Here is a 26,211-nt window from a genome sequence, read left to right as displayed (position 1 = left end):
GAACTTCTTGAAGATGGGCAGAGTGATTTAGATAGGTATAAGAAGGCCGTGTAGTATAACAAAAGAACAAAGAACATTACAACCAAATAGACCACATCCCAATCCACTTATCATGTGACCTTGGGTAAGTCATCATACAGTCTCCTAGCCTCGGTAGATCCCATCTGTAAAATGGACATAAATAATGCCTGATTTGTAAGGGCATTATGAAGATTAGTGAATATAAGTGAAAAACACTTGACAACAATCTGGAGTTTAGTTGCTGTTGTTATGATTGTTATAGTATAAGTGTGAACAAGGCAGATAAGCAAATGTCCATTTTACCCTTTGTTACTTCCAATCATACCCTCTTCAACCGCTCCCCAATTCTCTATTAAAACCTGCAAAAGAGTCACTGTTGGCTTAAAGCCTACAAAGTAGCATGTGAACAATCTCTAAGTAGCTTTGAAAGCTGTCTCAGGAGTATTTGGAAAAGTGCAGAAAGCTGAGGTTTCGGCTGTTTATATGTCCTGCCTGCTCCACCACCGCCCACACTGCAGGCTGCCTCCCCCATCATATCAGCAAAATTATAGCAGAGGGGGCCTGAGTGTGCCCTGCCTCCAAGCATCAATTCCAAAGGGACTGCCTTTCCCCTGTAAGCACAGACCTTCTCACTAATCTCTACTGGCATAATTAGAAATTTACCTACTACTTCACCAAGTTTGTGATGTCTTTGATCCTTCCCCCGTTTTCTGTAATTAAAAGGTCATTCCTGGAATAAATATAGCAGCCGCTCCAGAAAAGAGTGCACTTTTGCAGATCCATAAGGGTAATTGGAGACCAATTGACATAAAAAAGAAAACTGCTCTCGAAGAAACTTCTTTACGTTAATGGTGCTGAAAGGTGACCTTCCTTCCACAAAGGACAATGCCGACAGCATCAGATCTCAGGCTTTATAACATCTGAGCAATGCTCCATATAAGCCATTTATTAACCAAGAGGATTTGCTTAAGCACTTTGAATGTCCCAGCCTTTACCATCATCGTACCTGAGAGGTATAGAGCTGAGATTATACTTAGAATATAAGGCCACCACCACACATCAACCTGCAAAGGGCGCTATACCGGCCTCACCAAAATGAATTGCATATTAAATATGCGGGGTCTTCAAAAAGTTCATGGAAAGATTCATATCACCTTTTCATTCTACTTTTCCACGAACTTTTTGAAGTACCTTCATGTCAGTGTTCAGGGCACTTTGAAAACCCAAGTATTTGTCCTACTGCCTTAAAAAAAGATTTATTTGCGTAAACTTTGCCAAATCCATTATTCTTTAATCCTATGAATAAAAAATAAAGAAAGTATTTTTAAATATTTAATATAAAATTTAAATTATTTTAATTTCATAACATTCATACAATTTTAGGAATTTCTGACCATAAAAACGGGGAAAATCCTAAGGGAGCAATACTACCATATTTTATTTTCTCCTAACCTCTTTTCAGAGCATTTAACTTTCTTATTTCAAAAACATGTTAAAATATCTAATACTATGCAGGTTCCTCTCCAGATATAGAGAGTACAAAGAAATAAGTGCCTGTCATCTTATCAAATGATAAATAAGATCTTTCAGTAAAAGTACAAGAATTAGCCTGTGGCTTTTTCAATTACGAGATTAAAAATGCAACAAATTTGGAACACTTACTAGTATACAACTGTCCTCCACACTTCCACAATTAAGGTAAACCAGCTTGGCCCAGGTCTATTCCACATCAGAAGGCGGAATAGACTCACAAAGCTGCTAGTCAGACAACTAAACATCTATCATGCTATTCTGATCAATCGTTTTTGCCTTCCTAGAAATTTACATAGAACTTCAACAGTCTCAAATTATTTCAACCCTCATTATCAAGCCAATTAGTTATTTTAATTTCTCCGAATCGAAAATGCATAAGGACACAACACAAACTTACATATGACTACATTATTTATATATGCATTATTAAAGGAATGAGTATAATTTACACTACAAATCCACCTTCTTTAAATATATTTCTTCCAAGTTTACAAACTTAAACAATTGTTTTCTTTAGATTTGGATTTTAGAAAACCATTTTGTTTCTGAAAGCCTTCCCTGGCTTAGCAAATCTTATCCATTAATGACCTTTCTCCATTAGGGGGACAAACACGGGACTGAATTAGGAGGAGAAAAATGTGTTAAATCCCTTAAGGCTACTTTTCCAAATTCTTCCTCTAAATATTTTGCTCTTCTTAAAATGCTTTGACGTGCTCACACAGATCCAAGGGCCTTCACTGCTGCCTAGCCTGGAATTTTTATTTCTGTGTTAGGTAAGAGAAGTGAAGCAAGAAACATCAACAAAACCACTTGATAAATCTTCAAGGAAAATGGTTTGAAAATGTGTTCTCTTCACCAGCTCAAATGCATATCAATTCTTTTAGCAGAACTTATCAACAAATCTCAATTTAAATCCTAAACTGGAAACATGGCAGAGAAGTTAGTCATTACCCCTATGGAAACACACAGGTCTTAGGAAGATGTATACCACCATTAAAACTCTATTGCTAGAAGAGAGAAAGCATTATCCGCTCATACATCTTTCAAAGCAATTTAAGAGTGTCCAGTTGGCTGGCACTAACCTAATATGAGTTCCATAAAATGCAGCTATTCAGAAAAGAAGCTCCTAGACTTTAAGACGAAAAACAAATATCTCGTTGGATGATGTAAAACATGAATTGACTTTATTAAGGCCTCTTTCATCATCAAAGTGATCTATAGATTTATCGTCAAATTTAACACCCTAGAAAGCCAATTTCTCATTAGCAAAAACAATTATTTCAGAAACAATAAAAGCCATTCAGATCATACTCCCACTTCTTTTTCTGGGCACTACATGTGAACCACCCCAATATAAATCTACTAACAGACTCAGTCATGTCATTCTTCTCTCGTTTCCTACACCCAATTTGTTGGTCCCAGCCCCAATTCATTTATTCAAACACTATGTATTAAAATCTCATATGGGGCCGAGCCCGTGGCGCACTTGGTAGAGTGCTGCGCTAGCAGCACGGCGACGCTCCCGCCGCGGGTTCGGATCCTATATGGGACTGACCAGTGCACTCACTGGCTGAGTGCCGGTCACGAAAAAAAAACGACAAAAAAAAAAAATCTCATATGGAAATAATACATGTTATATAACACTCTGCAAAATATTATAAATACGTAAACAAAGAAACAGGGCCAAGCAAAGTGCTCAAACTCCCTAAGTTTGTTTCCAAAAAATGACATCCTTAAAAACAAAACAAAAACAAACAAAAACTTAAAATCCCTTACCAGCCAGCCACCAAAACAAAAACAAAAACAAACAAAAAAAACTGACATCCTCAGAGGATGTAAAAAAAAGTTAAAATTAAAAATGTAGTTTCCCAAATTGCCAAAATTACCTAAGTATATGAGGTTAGATAATATTTCAAAAGATATGTCTAGTGAGTTTGCTGCATTTATAGATTTTAGTTATTAAAGCTAAACATTTCATTTAAAGCAGACTTTGCTTCACTCCATAAAAAGCAAAATACAAGTTGACGGTCTCTGTGGGAGAGCTGGAGAAGAATGGAGTGAGAAGAAAACGTAAAACACGTCCCCCTTTCAAAGGATAAGTCTGAAACCCACAGCAGAGGTTAAATGACATGTCCAGAATCACCCACCTACCCAGTGGCAGAACCACAAACAAAACCACATCTAACTGACTGCCGACCCCGTGTCCAACACATTTCCAAGTAGGAGGAGGTTACAGAGTTTCACGAAGAAAGGAGCCTTTAAGATACATCTTGAAGGACTGATGAAGTCTGGTTCATGCAAAGATGGGAGGAAAGGTATTCTAGACAAAATAAGGCTAATCAATACCTTCTTTATTTCAGCCTCAGACTTTACATCTGACAAAAAAGAGCATATTTAATAAAACTGTATATCTACAAGAAAACACAGAAGGCTATAACATATAATGGTGTCAAAATAACAAGGCTAAAATAATCCCCAACTTCACAAAGTTTTCAATCCTGAATACTGTTTACACGCATAAAAAAAGGATAGAGTTAGAAATACGTGCTCAAAAAATGTTCTTGTAAGGAAATATAGATTCTCTGAAAAAATCAACCTCCTTAAGTAAACACATGTTCTGCTAACATGACCCATCCACTCTGCTCCAAAACTCATGGAATTCTGGAGCCCTGCACAACTTCTGCAGCCTCACCTGGACTGTATTTAGAATTTACATCATTTTCAGCATTAGAGGAACATGTTTGTTCCAGCTGAGAATGAACCTAACCCACCAAAACTACCCACTTTACTATGAAAGAATCACAGAGTATAAAAACAGGAAGGTATATTACAGGGCACTTGATCAAATTCCATCCCGAGACCAGACAGATCAGGGGATTATCTCACTACATGCAGTTTGTGCCATCCATGTCTCCTTGTCTAATAATCCTACTCTCAAGACTAACTTTTTTTTCTAACAGCTTTATTGAGATAAATATCATACAATTTACTCACTTAAAGTTTAAAATTGTATGTATTTGTCTATTCTAGGTATTTCATACAAATGGAATCATACAATATTTGTGCTTTTGTGTCTGGCATATTTCACTGAGCATAATGTTATCGTGGCCTATCCATGATGTAGCATGTGTCGGAACTCCATTCCTTTCCAGGGCTGAATAATATTCCATTGTATGTGTATACCACAGATTATCCATTCATCTGAAAATGGACACTTGAATTGTTTCTACTTTTTGGCTTATGAATAATTACTATGAATAATACTACAATGAACACTGGCATACAAGTCACCTGTTTGAGTTCTTATTTTCAGTTCCTTTGGTTATATGCCTAGGAGTGGAATCGTTGGATTGTAATATGGTAATTCTATGTTTAGATTTTTGAGGACACTCCATACTGTTTCCCATAGGAGCTGCATCATTTTACACTCCTACTGTAATGTACAAGGGTTCCAATTTCCCCACATCTTTTCTAACACTTATTGTTTTCCTTTAAAAAAAAATTACAGCCATCCTAGTAGGTACGAAGTGCTCTGTCACTGTGGTTTCGATTTCTATTTCCCTAATGACTAATAATGCTGACTATGAGATGCCTTTCAAAATTGTAAAACTTCCAAACTTAGAGATATCCTGAAGACTTTCTGAATTAATCCAAGTTCAAAATATGCCACCCTGAAGTAGCTGAGGCTCAGAGATAGCTTTTTTGCATTTAATCCACACAAAATTGCAAAATGATTAACTTACTCAAGAGAATTATTTTCAGAATTAGATGTAATCATTAATTCCTGACCATCTTCTAACTTTAGCATTTATTTACCTCTTACCTATTTTCTCCTTGACAACCTCCTCAAGATTTTTAAACAATGCATAAGAATACACATGGTAATGTTTTTCTACTTTCACTTTATAGAGCTGATAAACCAAACCTGAAAGAATGTCTAGAAGATTTATAGGCTTCTGTCATTGTTTGAAATCTTCTCTCTGGAAATATATTTTGGAAAAAACTCTTAACATCTTAGATATCAACCATATGATATATGTTGCAAATGCAAAAGAACAAGGACTCAATTTATGGAGGCAGAAACTGTAAACCTTTCAAACAAACACTTCACTTGGATTTTTGTCCTGGGATTGAAGAGTTTTATTAAACTCACTTGAAATGTCATAGAATAAGGAGTTATTTAGGAAGAGCTGAATGAGTCATAATGATGATGTGTCATCATCATGAAAAGCCAGTAGAAAAATGTGCTTTTCAGTAACTGACAAAGAGTTCAACTAATTTACAAAAGAAAATTGCTATGAAATTAGATTCCTCACTTTATCTTTATCTTTATTAAGTAAACATCTATTATGTTCCACAAACTGTCAACAGAAATCTCAAGAAAGAGTGACTGTTTTATAAACATATAATTCTGGATGTATGGAAACTCATGCAAATGAAATGAGAAAAAACTTTTTGATTGTACAAGACATGCCAGTGATCTGACCTTTAGACTTTGTCATCACAAGTTCTGCTTGTCAATATAGCAGCATAACGTGTCCTTACAAGACTGTCAATTATTCAAGTAGTATTTTCTCCTTTTAATTACTTTTTTTACTATTCTCCTCATATTAGGAGGAATCTTTTAGATGCCACCTCCCTCTTCTTCCTGTCCCACTTTTTTAAACATATAAACCTCCCCTCCTACTGCTTCCTTCAATAGTCTTTTTCAATATCCCTCCCTAGGCTACCATTTTGGAACTCCCAGCCACAAAGCCAGCCTGGCTGCACCAGTCTGGTCCCCCAGATGGGTCTGTCTCTTTCTACACTGTCTCTTCTGGAAGGTCTTTTTGCATCTTTCTCTTTTTCTTCTTAAAACTGCCTGTATCAGGAGGGGCTCCAGGAAAAAAAAAAAAAAAAAAAACTTCCTGTATGATGTCTAGAATGTACTTTGGAAGATTTCAAGATAGAAAGTATGATATTATGTTTGTGCTAAAGTCAGAGACTTCAAACACTCTTCTAAAATAATTCCCATGTACATTTTAAATTGACAACTAACATTTATCATAAATTTAAATAGTTAAAAAGACGTCATTTTTAGCATATTGTTAAGAAGCTGCAAATTTAGCTCATTCAGTTAATAGAAACTGTCCCTTCTGTTACCTAATAGGCAAAACTAGTTCTCGCTGTCAAACTAATTAGCCAAATCAGACTTACTTTCTGACAAGAGAAGTCTGACTTCAGTTTTCTACCTAAAAACCATGTTAATACATGTCTCTGAGGGAACATCTCACTTCAGAATTCTCTTTCTAGGATGGATGGATGGATGGCGGCTGGACACAAAGCCTTTCCCTGGATGCAATAAGGTACTGGCCATTTTAATAATTCTTAAGGGAGTGCTCTTTACTTTGCATTCTTAAATTGTCCCCTGTTTAGTGCCTCACAACAACGCACCACAGTAAGATTTGCGGAGGCTGAGAAGTATGCCTTTTCTTTGTAAAGTGGGGAAGAGGAATTATGAAAGGAAAGATGCAAACGAGAAGGCAGGCACCTAAGACACCTCCCCAGGCTCCTTAACCACTGGAAAAGTTTGCACAGCCACAGGGGGACACACACATTCCAGTGTGCAAACCATTCCATGGGCTCACTATTGTCCCAGCCCAGGATAACACTCCACAGAAGGTCATGGACAATTTAATTAGAAAGGCTCAATTGCAGAGGGGGCCACAACAAGGGCATCCATTATCACTGTCATCAACACCAAAGACTTTGATAATTAATCTAATGCATGTGAGAAATGTGTTTTCACTGTGGCTTTATAATCGGCATAATTAGAAGAACAGAAATATTCTCCCGCTGGTGAATTTAGTGTTATTCAATAAACATGGATTGGCTGAAATATATTCCAGACACACCCCACCATTGATTAAACAGAATATAAAAATCTACTGAGTCTAGGAGGCTAGATCTCCAAAGCCATTGACTGGGAGGATTCTAGTTATCTGATGCTGATTATAAGACTTACTAAATCCTCTCCCTGAGACAGCATTTTCCAGTACAAACATAATGCGAGTCACACACATAATTTTAAAATTTCTACAGGCTACATTTAAAAAACAGGTAAAATTAATTTTAGCAATATGCTCTATTTAACCCAATTTTCCTATCTCTAAAATATTATAATTTCAACATATCCTCAATATTTTAAAATTTATTGATAAGATATTTTCTATTCTGGTCCCATAAATGGACATAATAAGCACTGGAAATATTACCAACTCTTTGTCATATTCATTGCTTAAAGTTTTGTATTTCCTACTTATTCAACAAAAATCAGCTATACATCTATTTTGTGAAAAACACTGTACAAAGAAACAGTAACATTTACTGAGCATATACTATATGTCAGTCCCAAAAGAGATCCAGGTGCTGCTTTCAAGAAGTTCTAGTCCTTGGGGAGTGTAGAGGTGAGACAAATACATAAATAACAGATAAACAATTATAACTAGTATATTAGGTACAGATACAGTCACAAATTCATAGGAAAAATATCTCTTCTTGATGGGGGTAAGAAAGGTTCAAGGAATAAGTTCCATTTGAGCTGGGCCTTAATTGCTAATTTTGAGGCATGTAAATGTGGTTAGAAAGAGCATCTGATGAAGAGAGATCAGCTGCAGCAAAGTCCCAAAAGCATGAAAAAACAGGACACTCAGACACAATTGTAAGGAGTTGCTTTGGCTGAGCTGCAATGCCACTGAATTTTGGAAATATACTGAAACTAGGTTGCAGAGAACTTTGAATACCCCAGTAAGGTTTCAAATGAGCAAGCAATGTGGGCCATTAACTTTTTCTGAGCAAAAGTGTGACATGATCAGAAGTACACTTTAGTGAGATTAATACAAAAAATGGTTTCGTGGGAAAGGAGGCTAGGAGAAAGTAAGCCACTTTGAGGCTTATTATAATTGCTCATGCTAGACATCCAGAAGTCTAAAGGAGGGGCAATGAGATAAGAAAGCTAGAGATGACTGCAATAGGTCTTGGATTATGAAGGTAAGGCTGCTGCTGGGACTTTTGGCGGGGGGCGGGGTTAGTGATCATTTCTCTTTATTATGCATTCCATTCTCAATTAGACTCTGCAGTTCTTAAGAAAAAAATTTTTATTTTATATATATGTGTGTATGTATAAATACTTACCATTTATTTGTGAAGAGGACACCTAAAATCTACTGTCAGCAATTTTCAAGTACAAGGGTACTTCAGAAAATTCATGAAAAGGTTTACATTATCTTTTAATTCTGTTTTTCCATGAACTTTTGGAAGTACCCCTGTAGACACTACATGGTTATTAACTATATTCACCATGTCGTACAATAGATCTCTTGAATTTACTCCTCCTGTCTGACCATACTCTTTGACCAACACCACTCCAATGTCCCCAGCCTCCATGCTGGGACCAGACTACTAAATTATTGTAAGGATAATGAAGAAGAAAGAGAAGTCAAAAAAAATCCCCAGGCTTTTGGATAACTTGAAAGATGATGGTGCCTCTCCATTAAAAACTTTAAATTACTTAAAACCACAGGAAGAGATATTGATTAGGGAAGGAAGTTCCTTTTTGCACCCAATGAGCTAGAAGACAGCAGGATGCTAAGATGGAGATACCAAGCAAGCCTGTGAAATGCAGACAAGAGAGGATCTCCATATGGAGGTAAACATCCTAGAAGAAAGTCATATTCATCAGTGTTAAAGCTACCGGAAGAGTTGGGGAAAGTGAGGCCTGAAAAAAGTAAGTGAACAGCCCACTAAGAACAAGCCAGCACACGAAGTTGTGAGGAACAGGGAAGCCGGCTTCTGCAGGTAGACGTGTAAATTACTACAAGTTTCTGGGAGCAATATGACAATATTTGTACCAAAATAGTTTAATATTATATCACCACTGACCCAGAAATTCTGGAAATTTATCTTTAAAAACATAGACATATAAATACTTAGATATATTTAAGCACTCTTCAAAGCACTCTTCATAATTGCAAAAAAAAAAATGGAAACAATCTAAATATCCATCTATGGGGGTTGTTCAAAAACATATTTTCATGTATAAATACAACCATTGAACAATATACATACAATGAATATGTAAAGACATGTAAGGATTTTCACAATACATTAAGGAGTAAAAAAGCAGGTCATTAAAGAATATATGTAGTGTTTTATTTACACATTGTATGTATATATGACTGGAAAGCCTACAGCCAAAATATTAGCACTATATCTCTAAGTTAGAAGATTCTGAGAGATTCTTATATTCTATTTTTATTAGCTATATTTTCTAATTTTTTAATAATAAATATATAATACTTTTGTAACATTTTTCTTTAATGCACCCATCCTGTAAAAGGTACGTTTTTCTCCACTTTCACGTGGACAGGTAGGAAGGGAAGAGAATTTGGCAGCTAAAAAAAATAACGTAGGCTGTCAGAAGGTCTGTCTGTCCACCTATCTGTCTGCTTTGGTGGGGGACAGTGAGAGTAAGGAAGAATTCTGCATCTCCGTAATTAATTACACACAGACAGGAAGGATCTAGGAGGGAGGGAGATCTTTCATATGCCTACATGCCACAGGAAGGACTCCCTTATGAAGCCAAATCCTACAGGAGGGGAGAGAGAAAGGTATCAGCAGCCAAGCCCCTAAACTGGATTCAGTTAAGCTCATGCATTTCTAAAAATGAAACTTACCAGGTGAAATTGCTTTTATTTGCACCTGTCTTTCCATTGAGTTTCTCACTTCCAGTGTAAAGAGATAATTAGCCAGATGTAAAATAATTGTGCTAGGGAGATCACTTTCTTCCAATCCTCAGGCCTATTCACCACAGAAACATTGCAGAAGAGGGAGGTGAATCCTTTAAAATACACCATTTGCAATAAATTCAAGTATTTCAAGGCAAAATGATCGGGATGGTAATCAGCGATTACGACAGAAAGAAAAAAATAGAAGGTGAATGCAAAACCAAATGCTACCAACAGATCGCACGAAGCCACCAAGACTTTTTCAAAGGCCTAATACTTTACTTACTTTCAGAAAAAGAATACAAATCTGGGAAAAAATGAGGAGTAACTGTCCTTTGCTCATATAATTTAATGAAATGCTAACTACTATAAATATCTTTTTCAGATAAGAAAAGGAGTATTTCAGAAGTGATTTTTAGAATTTTTATATTGAATTCTCTGTCTCCATTTGGAGTTTTTTAATTGTTTTAATGTTGAGCCATGACAAGTTACCAAAATATAAGATCATAAAAAAAAGGAGGAAGAGTCATTTTAATAATTAAATTTGCAAAATAGCAAGCCCACTAAAATGCAATCTTTTTTCCAAGATAAATATTTATAATAAGCAGGAAAAACATCTCAGAAAGGAACACTGTGTTTCCCTTTAAAAAGTCAGGGGTTAAGATTTCTTCCCATGGACCTCACAGTTAAGAAATTGACCCGTAAAGCATAAAACTCTTGCTTAAAAGGGTATAAACTGAAAGTTAATGAGTAAAATAATTTGAGTACTTAGTCTCCTGTTGAAAAAAAAATGCATTCTCCCTTATTTCCAATTTCTATAACTATGTAAAAAGTTCATATGAGATACTACTATAAATTTTATTGAAAAGCTTATTAAGGTAGGCTTGCACAAGGGAGATGGACTTTATTATATGAGCAAAAATGCAGAAACCCTCATATTAAGGCCATTCCCCTAACATGATTATAATCATGGTGTTATCCTCTATGTCACTGTTAAAAAATGACGTTCTGCTTCACATCAGCACCAGCTGTCTTTAAGAGTCTGCTGTGGGTCTGACATTGATTTGCGTTTTTAAAAAATTTACAAATTCAGTCTATACCATCACTGGGTATAACAACCCTGGAATTATCTTCAGTGTGAAATAGTTCTTCCTTTTATTTGTCTTAAATATACCTCTTTTAAACATCAAAAAGTCTAGATCAGTTTAACAGGTGATAAGAAAAACAAATTCCTGTTTGCTTTTCTGAAATAAATAATCTTACAGCCGGTAATTATATCTTCTTTCCGCTTCATCTTTTTAGATGGAGCAGTCCTAATCATTTTAGTCAGTTTTACAAAAACGACCAATGCATTTGCTCCAGGACTTAGGTTTCCTTCACACGAATACTCTCCACTGTTAAATCATTTAAGGAGGGGACCAAAATCTCAGGCAGTAATCCCTGTACACAGTTAGCATGGCTTTGCAAAGGAAGGACGATGTTCTCTGTTGTTCTTGTTTCCTTCCTAGTAACACCTTAAAAACTAGTGACCATTTACACTGCAGCAATAGTGTCTTCTGGGAACACTACGATTCCTCCTTTCCTTTCTTAATCCTACAGACGGTATAAAATATAACTCATGATGACAAATTTTTCTTGGAGGTTAGCAAGACAGTGAATCAAACAAAAAGATGTGGACACATAATCTTTCTTCAAAGCTTTAGCATTCCCCTCAGGATAAGGGTAAGCTACCTACCGTGGCCTTGGGTCACGTCAAGGAGAAACTGAGTCCAAGTTAAAAGCACATGAAATAATGTACCCAAAAGAATTGAAAGCAGGGTGTCAAAGAGATATTTGTGAACCCATGTTTATAGCAGAATTATTAATAATAACTAAAAGATGGAATCAACCCAAGTGTCCATCAACGGGTAAATGGCTGAGCAAAATGGAGTATATACATACCATGAAATGTTGTTCAGCCTTTAAAAAGGAAGGAAATTCTGACATATGCTACAATATGGAGGAAACTTGAGGACCTTATGCTAAGTGACATCAGCCAGTCACACAAAGACAACTATTATATAAATCCACTTATATGAGGTACCTAGAGTAGTCGAACTTATAGGGACAGAAAGCAGAATGGTGGTTGCCGGGGATTGGAGGGAGAGGGGAGAGAGGATTTTAATGGGCACAGAGTTTCAGTTTTGCAACATGAAAGGAGCTCTGGAGAACAAAGGTGATGATGGTTGCACAACAATATGAACATATCTTCAAAATGGTTAAAATGACATATTTTACATTATGTGTATTTTACCAAACTTTTCAAAAGTGGGAGAAAAAAGCACATGCAATATCTATTTTTCACTTCCACTTCAGTGTGATTTTTTAAAAAGAGAAAGGTAGTACGTTTCAACTCATACTTTCCCAACAAAACAAATGGGGAAATTACGTTTGGTTCTCATTTCATCTCTTAAGACTCATAGTTTCAACATACCATTCTTTTAGAACATAAGTGCAGGTAACCTGAGTTCTAGAAGCAGAATTACTTCCACGGTGACTATGCCTCTAAACAACCTTACTCAAGAGGGAAATATTTGCTCAAACTCATTGTGGTAGACACTGCTAGTTACCTACTCAAGTATCCTTTCTCCCCTTCTTGCTTATGAGATTAATCTAATATTTTTCCTTGCAGCAAGGTGGGCAGTTAAAATACTCACCTCCCTGTGCAACCTGGGATAATCATATGTCCCAGTTATGGCCAAAGATGGGCAGAAGAGTACTGGGTGGAGCACCCAGAGGAGCTATTATTTCCCTGATGAAAATTAACAGATTTGGCTGGCATGAACATCCTCCCCTTGGCCTCCGCCACTCCTCCAGGAAGACAGAAGCAGCGAGTTTCCTTGAGCAGGTAGCCACCTCTGAATTGCCTACCTGCAGACGGAAGGTTATTTGAGAAAAATGAAGTCTTCCTTATTTAATCCAGAGCAGTAAGGTTTCTCTTACTTGCAGCTAAACTCAATCCTAATTCAATCTGGAATTACTGAGATAAGTTTTGAAGGAACAAATCCAGGAATATTTCTAATTTACAAGGTAGAGTTAGACATTCCTCTTCTGTAAAAGGGCTATTAATGAGACTGAAATGTAACAGTCCCCATGTCACAGGCCCTACCACTCTGAGCTAAGAATACTGAAGGACAGGTGACTGGAATAGTGAGATACATGCACTGAGGATGCCGTCAGAGCCTCAGTCCACAAATAAAGTGGCCTCATAATAACACTAACATTAATTTAATGCTCACTGTGTGCCAGACACAAGGGAAATCACTTTGCACATATTCTCTCATTTAATTCCAACAACTTTATAAGGTAGAGCCCATACTCCCAACCACTTTATTAAACTGCTTTTTAATAGCTTTATGCCTTGAACAACTGATTTAGTTGTTCTGACTTTCCTCCTACATATAGGGGGAGAAAAATGTAACCCTTAAATAATTATTGTCAGAATGAAAGATAATATAATCAAAACATGTTTAGCAAGTGGCACACGGCTAATTCTCAATAAAACCTGTCATCATCATCAAAATGGAGAGTGTACTGCATAAATTCCCAGATATGGCTAATCGTCAGACTCCCCTGGAGAATTTTCTTAAAATTCAGATTCCTTGATTCCAACCAGGCTTATTGAATCAGGTGAGACCCAGTCATCCAGAGGTATGAGGGAATCTGGTCGAAGGGAATGCCAACCACTGCATTCTTCAGATACTACAGACTTCACCACTTTGTTCCACCAAATCATTAGAAAGCTCATCTAGCTACGCCACATACAGGAATCCGCCCTCTGCCTGCACGACTGCCTTCACAAAGCCCACATTTACAAGTACACACTCTGCTTTCACCAAGATTTTGGAATGTCTCTGTAATTTATGTGGAATTGCTTTCCAGAGCAAAGCGTATCACTTCCGCTCACACTGGGGGAAAGGAATAAGGCTGTCCTGATAAATCCGAGATCTTTCCACTAGATAACGGTGCTGTTTCATCCACTCAATGTATCACTTTGTCTTGGCTGCCAGGAAGTTCAGAGCCAAGTTTTGCACCATAATCTCCCTCGGTCTAGCTTTAAGTATCATTATTATTTTAATCATTTTGCTTTGCTTTGGTAGGGGACACTTAAAAACATTTTATTACAGAAGAAATCCACATTTGTGAAGGAAGATGTAGACAAACAAAGGAAGAAAATTTAAATCACTCATTTTCCCTCTACGCAGACATAGGCAGTATTCACAGGTCTGTATACATCCTCCTAGACATTTTTGTCTGCTTCTTGTTTTACGAAAATGAAAATGCATTATGAACATGTTTTTATTACAGTATATATTCTTTAATAAAGTCATTTTTAAAATTCCATAGGTATTTTATTGTCTGAGCATTCAATAATTTCTTTACCACTACCCTCCCCCAGTTATCATACATTGTTAATGCTGTTTCCTGTTTTTAATTTTATAGGCATTTGTGTAATAAACATACATAGCATTAAATTTTATACACGGACATGCCACATTTATGTACTTTTTCATTCATTTAAAGAACAAATTCTTAAAAGTGAAAGTCAAACAGACATCCCAGTAGGCTTCCACACAGTAGAGCATGCCCTGCCTGAGAAACACTGTTTTCTTATCTTCCCAAGTTCAATTTCCTCCTTCTCCTCTCCTCCTCTGTAGAGCTCTTTTACCTGCCCATAATCCTGCAACGACTATGCCAGTTGTCGAGCTAGGGCTGGGTCTGGAGCTCACAGACCCCTCAAGTCCATTGTCCAGACTGGGTCACAAACCCTTCACATGCAGGTCTATGAGCTAGGTAACCAGCAAAAAGGTCCGTGGAGCTGTATGTTCCAGAGCATGGCCATGCAGGGCAGAAACCTGAGGCAGTAAATGCCAGTCAAGTGGCAGCGCTGCGCATGTGCACTAACTCCACCCACACACAACTCGTTTACAAAGAATGCCTACACCACCCCCAACTGGACCTAAGGTGAGGGGGCCTGACTCAACTATTCTGTTTCTCCCTTCTGGAATGGGAATGTGTACCCAATGTCTGTCCCACTGTATCTTGGAAGTAGATAAACTTATTTTTGACTCTTTATAGGTTCATGGCTGAAAGGAGTTTTGCCATTAATCTCAGATGAGACTTTGGACTTTTGAGTTGGTGCTGCAACAAGCTAAAGACTTTTGGGACTGGGATGGAATGTGTGATATGTGAATGTAAGGGCCATTTATCCTCGCTAAGGGAACATCACAGAAGTCTCTGAATGGTTAGATTGTACTGCAAGGGACCCTGAAGGTGTGGATTGTTGGGAAAATGGAATAATTTAATCATGCCCCCTCACCTTGGGTCCGGTTGGGGGTGGGATGGCACATTCTTTGTAAATAAGTTGTGTGCGGGTGGAGTTAGTGCATATGGGCAGCACCGCCACATGGCTGGCATTTACTGCCTCGGGCATCCACCCTGCATGACCATGCTCTCCAACTTACGGCTTCCAAGGACCTTTTGGCCAGTTACCTAGCTCCTAGACCTGTGTGTGAGGGGTTTGTGACCCAGTCTAGACAACAGGCTTGAGGGGTCTGTGAGCTCCAGACCCAGCCATAGTGCGACATCCTCCACAGCAGATCCTCTAAAAGTCAGATTTCCTAAAGGATCAGTCCTAGGCCTCTTCTCATTTCGTTCTCTCTTACTAAGTGGTCTCTCATCTACTCACTCCCACACCGTCTATGTGCAAAATTCCCAATGTTCTATTTCCAGCCCAAACTTCTCTCCTGAATTACAATGTCATGCACATTGGTTTATAACATGTTCACAAATTTTTTGGTAGTCCTCCACTCAAGAGGTGGCACTTAATTCCCCACACTCAAGAGCTGGAATTAGTGACTCACTTCTAACACATAGAATATGTTAGAAGTGATGATGTGGGACTTCTGAGATAATGTCGTAAAAGGCATTGCAGCTTCCTCCTTGTACTTGAGGAGAAGTCAGTTACCATGTCATGAAGACACTCAAGCAACCCAGTGAAGAAGTTCATGTGGTGAGAAACTGTGGCCTACCACCAGCAGCCAGCAAGGAACTGAGACCTTCTGCCAAAAGCCATGTAAAAAAGCCATGTGGCTTTTTTCTTCCAAAAGCCATCTTGGAATCAGATCCTCCAGCCCCCATCCATCCTTCAGGTCATGGCAATGCTGGCCAACATCTTGCATGCAACCTCATGACAGACCCCAGGCCAGAATCACCTAGCTAAACCACTCCCACTCCTAATCCAGGAAACTGCATGAGATAATAAATATGTGTTATTCTAAGCGACTAAATGTTGGGATAATTTCTTATACAGCAATAACTTACTAATATAGATATGCTGCTGATAATCAAAAAATCGGCTCTGACCAGGTCAGCTAAATTACAGTGCTTTGGGAGATCTGGGATATGTCAGTAGTCACGTCCACCTGTCCTTGAAAATGTTATCATAAGGCCATTTTTACTTAGAAGCAGGCAGAATGTCACCAGAAAGTCATAAAAGAACCCAGAATGCTTCTTGTGACTCTTACCCTAGAACCCTGCATGCAGGATGTAACCTAGTAAAAATCCCAAATCTTTAAGTCAAGTACAACCAATAGAAAACCTGATGAAGTAATTAGACAGGGCTGTCCTTCTCTCTCCCTCAATCCTTCTCCCTTCTTGTAATTATAAAATGCTAAGCTCTGCTGGCCCTCTTCAGAGTGCACTTCTCAGGGTGACCTGACCTATGCGTTTCCCAGTTGTAACCATCATAGTTGCTCAATAAATCCTTGCTATTTGTATTTGGCCTCAGTTTCTTTTTAGGTCAACATTGCTAAGTTTTATAATAATTTGTTATGCAGCAAGAGGTAAATACACACCATGTATCTAACCACCTACCTGATATCTCTACTAAGATACCTTACAGACTCATTTCAACCTTAACACATCTAAAACTGAACTGTTGGTCCTCTCTCAAATCTATTTTGCCTCCAGCTTTCCCAACTCAGTATATGGTGCTTTCAACCATTCACTTGTTCACGCCCAGACCCCCAAATAAATCCTTGACATCTCTTCCTTCTAATATCACAATCTATCACCTCTATCAGCTTCTGTTGATAATTACTAAATATAGCTTGAATCCACCCACATCTCTCCATCCTCCACTGTCATACCCCAGTCCAAGCTACTGTCATCTCTTGCTTATAATCTAAAGCCAAAAACCTTCTGACATTGTCCCCTAAATTCTGTTCTTGCTCCTTTTTAATCAACTCTCTAAATGGTAGCCAGCTTGACAATAAATTAACATGGTTTACAAGGCCCTGAATCATCTGACCCTGTCTATGCCAAGCCTTGTCTTGCAACACTCTTTCCCTCTTTGGGTTACTCCGGCAGACCCAGCCCTTTCCTGCCCCAGGGTATGTGTCATGCTGCTATGCCTGCCTACAGTACTGTCCTCTCCTTTCTCAGGTTCCATCTTAAATGTCTTTTCTTCAGAGCAGACCTCTAGGCTTCCCCCATCTCTCAAAGCATTCTGTTTCCTTTTCTCTCTCACTCTAGTACTTATCTCAGTTTGATTGCATACTGCTTTGTGTTAAGTCCATGAGGGCAAGAAAGGTCTCCTTTAATCACTATAGTACATGTGGCTCCCAATACAGGTTGTCAATTAAAAAATTATTTAATAAGCTTACTTAATGTGTTCATTAAGTCTATACAAACTACGTATTTACCATAGTTCAATCTAGACCTCTAACTTGTCCTCTTCAATGAAAAGAACATGAATCTGTTATATCTATTGCCTTTTCATCCTCCTGCAAAATTTTAACACCATGATCATCAAGGTGATCCACTGACTTTTCTCCCCATTTCATATATTCATGTGCTTAAAGATCCTTTTATTATTGGCAAAGATGAAAATTTGACTTCTAGAAACATTAAAAGGAAGAAAAGCTGGTATAAAAATAGCCCCTACAGGCAGACAAGAAAAGCAATTCTAAAGCTCATTAGAAAACTAAATTGTCCCCTGATTGATCTAAATAAGAACATTTTATCCTAGTGTTTAGAGTTTTGATGAATCACAAATTGCCTTTCCAAAGCTCAGTGTTTTGTAAAAGCTGGGAGGATCATGACTCTGCAATATTATTTTTTGATGAAGAAATCAGAGACCCGCTGATGGAAGAACCAAGAAATACTAATAATGGCAAGCTGAAACACAGCGTAAGGCAGCAACTCTTGCTTCCAGTAAATATGACGCTGACTTGTAACCAGAGCGGGTCTGGGTGCTGACTGTGGGTTATGTGGCAGAGCCACACACAGGGAGCAGCCCCACAGTAGTGCTCACAGCAACTAACCAGAAAAGAAACTGTGCTTGGCACTCATGATGGAAAGAAATAAAAACAACCATGCTGCAGTCTTCCCACCCACATTCGTACATACAGACTTGTTAGCCCAGCACCAAGATTCGAAATTCCAAGATCATATAGGCTTACGTACAAATACATAACCTTGCCAAACTGTGGTAAGTGGCACATATTTTAACTTAATAGATTTATAGGAAATACATAGTGACAGAATATGATAAACTAAATTCTATATACAAACACACATATAATGTATGCTTTCGCACAGAGAAATAAAATGTTACTAGGTACAGAATAATATATAATAGTCATTGAATTTGAAAAACTATACTTTTGGTCATTCTACTCATTGTGACATATTTTTCTAATCTATAGCTTCAGTACAACACTATTAATACTAATTATGATTTATTAATTTTTATAAACCAAGTAATAATGCTAGACCACTTTTACTTTGGTAAATTCTTCACTTTACTAAAAGTGAAATGTTAATAAAAGAATTCAGCCACAGACACTTATGGCAGTTGTATACATAACTCTTTTATATATAAAGTACCAGTACTCACTGAAACTTTTTTTTTCTGAACAATAAAAAGTAAAGAAAATAAATGATAGAAATGGTTACAACACAATAATCATCCCGGAAAAATTCAAATCTGAATGACACTGGGTATCAAAACAATCACAATATATAATTTATTCATATATAAATAAATAAATTTTTAGTAGTAACACCTCATGTTAAACCTACCACAACTTATAAAAAGTCTGCTACCCTATGCGAGAAAAAAAAACATTCCACAAAACTGCCATGCTGAAGGTGGCAATTGTCACAGGCCTGCCTATGCGCTAGAACAAGAGACAGGTGCCCATAGGCAGCTGCTGGAAAAAGCAAGAGAGCTAAGAAACAAGGACAGCAGTGTTCAAGGCCTTCGAGGGATACACTTCAACAAACATAACCCAAGCACCCACCTGGAAGGGCAAGACTAGACTCCAAGAACCAGGTAGAGTCCCCACTAAGAAAGAAAGTCAGAGACACAGCTTTACCAAAGGTCGAAATGAAACAGTGAGAATCAGTAGACAGGCAAAGGAGACAGGGGTATAGACACAGAGCAATCAGGGACAAGTCAAACAAGGTCATATATCCAGACAAAGAGCCTAGCAAATAAAGTCATCTTGATGCCCAGCTACCAGGAAACTGTGAAATGATCTTGATATTTATAATAATAAAATCAGAACGCCCTTTAAGCTTGAGGAAGGAAATCCAGAAATGAAAGCTATGGCCCAGGACAATTTTAGATCTATAATAGATAGCTAATGTGCATTTCCGTAGCTATAATCAAATATTCTAACATGTTTATAAATTATGATTTAGTAAGTTTAGAAACTTGTATAAATACTATTTAATCCCTAAAACCATGAAATGCCCCCAAGTCTCATCTGTTAACAGTTCTAAAAGGATCACAGTGTTTTGGATATGGTCGACGCATTTAGCAAACATAGTCCAAATGTTATTTTAGATAATAGGCTAAAAAGAAAAGTCCGTTTTGACATTTATGTAAAATAATTTCAAAAACCATCAGGTGTGATTGTTAGCATATCATACTACTATGTTTCATGCTACTGCCCAAGAAAGAAAAAAACTTGTTTAACTGTGGGGGGAAAATAAGAAAAGGAAATTTCATCATCAGTCTTGAGGAATTCCTTAGGATTATCTTATTCTTGATTTCTTTGCTTTCCATTCATCATAGGAGTTGAGAGCGTCCAATCAGATAAATCAAATGAAAGAGAGTAAAAAGAAAAATCTATAAATGCCATATGATCTGCCAGGAAGTACTTTATTTTATAGTAAGATGCAGTGTAAGCAAATGGGAAAAACACATACACCCACAATATTTCAAAGGCTTTCCACCCCAGGTCCTGTTCACAAATGAAGACCTTTGAAAACATTTTGCAAGCACTAAATCACTATTTTTGTAATTTGAAAAAAAAGGACTGGAAATAACATAATCACATCACAAGCAATATCCTTTTTAAATAATAATGAAGACTATGATAGCAGTGGCAGAAGTAAATAAGTAGAGTGCTGACCATGTTCAGGCATGGTACCACTTCCCCTGTGTTATTTTATCTTTTTGTCAATTGAAATATAATTCACATGCCATAAAATCCATCCATTTCAAATGTACAATTCAGTGGTTTTTAGTATATATACAAAGTCAAGCAATGATCATAACTATCTAATTGCAGACATTTTCTCTACCCCATAAAGAAACCCTGTACCCATTAGTAGTCATTCCCCATTCCCTGCCCTACCCCAATGAATTCGTCTACTGTAGACATTTCATAAAAATGGAATCACATGATACGTGGCCTTTTGTGCCAGGCTTCTTTCACTTAGCACTATGTTTTCAAGGTTCATGCATGTTGCAGCTTATATCAGTACTGCATTTCTTTTTATGGCTGAATCATATTCCATTATATAGAAAGACCACACTTTGTTGATCCATTCATCAGTTGATGGGCATTTCTGTTGTTCCCACTTTTTACCTATTATAAATAATGTTGTTATGAATGTCCACATACAAATTTTTATGTGGACATGTGTTTGCAGTCCCCTTGGGTATATAACTTAGAGGGGAATTGTTGAGCTATACGGCAACCCAACACTTAATCTTTTGAGAAACTACCAAACTGTCTTCCAAAACCAATACACTATTTTACATTTCCACCAGCATTTTAAGGCTGTAATTTCTCTGCATCCTTGCCAACACTATTCTTTTTCATACTTTTTATTATACCCACCCAATTGGATGTAAAGTAGAATCTCACTGTGGTTTTAATTTGCATTTCCCTGATATCTAATAATGTTGAATATCTTTTCATGTGCTTATTGGCCAGTTGTGTATCTTCTTTGTGGAAATGTCTATTCCTTTGCCCATTTTTCAATTGGGTTATTTGTCTTTTGATTCTTGAGTTGTAAGAATTCTTTATATATTCTGGACACCAGACCCTTATCTGATATATGATTTGCAAATATTTTCTCCCATTTTCTGGGCTGTATACTCACTTGCATTATCTTATTTTAATCCTCATGACAACCACGAGATTCTACTATGAGTATCCCTCATTTTACAGATGAGTAAACAGTTAATAAACACAGCTGGTAAGAATTGGAGCAAACTCCAACCCAGGCAATGGGCCTCCATACATCAGTAGAATGTACTGTCAGAAACACTGAGCTCCTTAGATGCTATAGCAATAGGCATTAAGTAAGCAGGATTAAAAATAATAGACTTAAAAAGCAAGTATTACTGATGCTTTGCATAGAAATACCAGAGGGCCCGCCTCTTGTTTACAACAGTTTTCTTAAGCTGAGAAGAAAGAGTAGCTTAAAATAAAGCACATTCAGCCTCAAAAGGCAAAACTTGGCCTCTGAACAGTGTCTATTCTTTTCAATTATAGGAAACTTCCTTTCTTATTGAGTTATGTATTTGAAACAAAGGAATTCAGAATGCATGTGGTATTTTTGCTGAGATTCAAACATTGTTAATAGTCACAGTGGGTGCTCTGTTAGGTGGAGGACTATTTCCTAGTCAACAACCCCCTCTTTTCAGAGTGTATGCGTCCCCCGACCTACACAACCCCTCTCTGAGATGATAGACAAAGAAGTTTTAGCAACTAAGACATCACTCCAACCAGCTGCTCCTTCTCTTATTTCTGCCACCAACTATGCTAAATTGTAGTATGTCTGCAGAATTATGTTCATCCTACATAAAAGGTAATAGAGTAACTAAAAAGAAAATGCTACGTCTACCAGTACTGGCATGGAAAGGATTCAATAAGTTTAGCTAAGCAATAACAAAAACAAAAACCTGTAAGAGAATATAAACAATATGATCTTGTATTTATTAAAAATAGGTAATGTAAATACATATTATAATACATACACTACTAAATGCACACAAACAAACAAAAAAAAAATCTAATGATGGGGATTCCCCACCAACCTCCTGGGAGTAGAATGTAATTTTTATTTGATGAAATGTTTGACCTTTTAAAATATATGTAATATTTTGTTTAAGTAAAAATAAAAACAACCAAGGATAACCTTCCATCGATAGCCTTACAAACCTTAAAAACCATGGAAATGAATTAACAAATATGAATAAAATGATCAAATGAACATATGTAGATAAGTATTAGTGACAAACTTCTTGAAGTTGTAAGAAAAATAATGCACGTACTTGCCTATGTGAATGTGAGTGAAGAAAGAAATTCCATAACGTCCATCGATTTTCTAAATGGCTCTCCAATCCAAAAAAATTTAAGAACACTATCTTATGAATGGTCAAAACAGAAATTAAAGGACTAAACAAACAAACAAAACAAAATCCCTTAAGCCGAATACAGCAGAGATACCTTCTAGATCATGGGAGAATATAGTCATTATCTCTCTCTCTTATGTCCTGCTCTGTAATTCTTAGGCCAACACTAAACTAACCTTATATTTTATAAACCTTCAGAGTTACAGTCCTTAATGTTCAAGATGTGTTTCTCTTTCCTTGAGATACAACACAAACTCCTTTCCTAAAGAAAAAAAAAAAGGAATCCATCCTATAAAAACTAACTTTAACCACATATGCAAACAAATTATTTGCTTCATTCCTTTAAAACTTATTTAATGATCATTTACCATGTGCCAAGCTCATTCTTCCTCTAGTTAATGTCATTATTGTTTGTTATATGCCAGAGTTTTCCTTCTTTCTTCTACACACTGCAGAATAAAGACATTGAAGGCATGAATGTCCAGCAATAGGCTATCTTAAATGTCCATGTGACTATGCCCAACAGCCTGTACAATGGCTCCTTATGGGAAATGGAAAGGAAAAGAAGTGACTAGACTACAGGATCTCAGTCCTTAGCTCACTAAGATTATCAGTAATAAAAGAAACACAGACTTCCCCTTACACAGGGGCTTTCTCTTGGCCCTCACCCAGCAAATAACTGTCTTCTTGAAGAGGTTTCTCTTTGAAAAATGAAAGCTAGTAGAATTTCTCCATATAAAAACAAGGATTTAGGCAATGTCTAAGCTAGTAAGTTATTGTTGTCACAACATCTATTTATCTATGACAAAACCCTACCTCAATTCTAACAGTAACATGAGTATTTCAGAAATGCATATTTTCTAAAAAGTATTCTAAATATTCTAAAATCTATAATATTCTATCATTATAAATGATCTAAATATTGTTCAATAACAATTGCATTGTCTCTACAATGATGACTGAGAGGGTCAGAAGATCATATCTATAAAATTTAATTGATATCTGTAAAATTAAAAGGAAGAAGTGACAGGTATAAGTGTCTTATCTATTAATGTCTTGGAAGTATTTTCTTAACAAATCCTTAACTCATGTATGACCCCTTCTTAAAAGTACAGATAGAAATTTCCTGGAAGTTACATCTCCCACAGGTTTGAAACTGCAAGTTTCCAAGTAAATAAACTGAACTCTTTTCACACATCAACTTTATATTCATATGATAACTACACCGTCTATATTATTATGTCAGAAGCAGACTGTGATGCACATAAAATATCAGCTGCCATAATAATATCTGAATTTATCAAAAATAAATGTCTTCCACAGACCAAACTAACATTGAATCCAGAGACCACCAAAGAAATACCTAGTTAACTAACCTCTGAACTTCTTCACTTTTCATAAAATATGAATCATTTAAATTCCACTTTTATGGGCTACTCACTTGTTTTCTTCCCAAATACACCTGAACACTATGTTAGATGCTTCTCCTGAATAACATCCTGCCAAATGATGCTGAGAGAAAACAATTAGATCACATTAACTGAAGCATGTAGCTTCAGAATAAAGGGTAAAAGTGGAGAAACATTAATGGCTTACATATTTTTGTCACCACAAAGTTGACAGTCTACTCTTTGTGATCCATCCCAGAATTTCAATGCCATGCTGTCCTGAAGGTTAAGAGCACTTGGGCCACTCCTTCCCTTTTCTCCACCATCAGACAAACACACACATCACAATATAGTACATGCAAAAACAAGAGAAGCTTCTTCTAACTTTGTTTTCAAAATTAATTATAAGTCAGACGCCCAAAGAAAGTGATGGCATTTATTTCAGAGAAGCAGTGATGATTGGAGAATTACCCATCATTCTAAATTCCCTGTGCAGTCAAGCGTTCAGATTCCCATACTGGACAGGACTAAAAAAAAAAAAAAAATTCTTTGTGCAGAGGTTCTTTTTTAAAAGAAATGAAAATCAAGAATTATCCACTGTGATGGGTAAAACAATGCACCCGCCATCCCCAAAAGATGTCCTTGTCCTAATGCTGAGAACCTGTGAATATGTTATGTTAAAATATACCCCAAGAGACAAACCAAATGGACTCTCTGTGGCTAACGGAGACATTCAAATTGTTAAACAGAACCAAAGGACTGCAGCAGGATGGAGGGGCAGACACGTACCTCCCAGCTTGCAAATATATGTTGCTATGTTACTGACTGTAATGAGCTTTTTTTTCCTGTGACTAAGTAAGAGGCAACTCTCAAGAGATAAGCCCAAATCAGCCAAATCTGGGAATTCTACATTGACCTTCAACAAGGTCCACCTGACACCTGTCACCAAGATCTAACTTCTTTCGCATTCCTAGGGGCCCGCTATGGCTCCAGTTAAACAGCAAACAGACTCCATGGACATTCTTTTTCTCCTGATAAGAGAGGCCACATCAAAACCAGCCATGGCCAGCCTGTGGAGGCTTCGCAGTAACACACTTTTGTGCCTTATAATTAATTACATATATGTTCGCTCACTGAGCACATGTATGGCTTCCCCTATAAATATTCATAGCATTCCTCCAGGTTCACGGAATATGTATGTAAACCTGATCCCAGAAAGCATAAATACCAGCCTCCTATCCTCCCTCTGGGAGTGCTTGTTCTCAGTTTGCCCCAGAGGTTTGCATTTCCCCAATCTGCAGATTGTGTCTTTCCTGGGAAACAGTCTCCGTTTTTCTCTTTAGCAAATCCTGTGGTCCATTTGTTAACAGTTGCATGGCAAGGGATAAATGAGGTCGTAGATGGAATTATGGTTGCTGCGACTTTAGGACAGGGAGATTATTGTGGACTATCCTGGCGGGACCAATGTAATCACAAGGATCCTTGTAAGTGGAGGAAGAAGGCAGCAGAGCAAGCTTTGGAGTGTGCAACGTGAGGACTCAACCCCCCCTGCAGATTCTGAAGAAGGAGGAAGGCCACAAGCCGAGGAACATGGGCAGCCTGTTGAAGCTGGAAAAGACAAGGAAATGAATTCTTCCCTAGAGCTTCCAGAAACAGCCCTGCCAACACCTTGGTTTTAGTTCAGTGAGACCCATATCAGAATTGTTTTAAGCCACCAAATTCATGCAAATTTCAAACAGCCACAAGAGGAAACTAATACACCCACTCCTCTGCAACACTTCTCAGTCACTCATCCTGCCGG

General features: G+C 37.2%; 1 protein-coding gene across 4 annotated transcripts in view; it reads right to left on the bottom strand.

The window, feature by feature from the left end:
- Positions 1–26,211, bottom strand: part of UTRN (utrophin) — a 473,290-nt gene that overhangs the window by 378,932 nt on the left and 68,147 nt on the right. The window lies entirely within an intron of this gene.

The sequence above is a fragment of the Cynocephalus volans genome, chromosome 5 (assembly GCF_027409185.1).
Source record: "Cynocephalus volans isolate mCynVol1 chromosome 5, mCynVol1.pri, whole genome shotgun sequence".
In the NCBI taxonomy this organism is placed as follows: domain Eukaryota; kingdom Metazoa; phylum Chordata; class Mammalia; order Dermoptera; family Cynocephalidae; genus Cynocephalus; species Cynocephalus volans.
The sequence above is the reverse complement of the archived record's forward strand: the minus strand, read 5'-3'. Positions and strand labels throughout refer to the sequence as shown.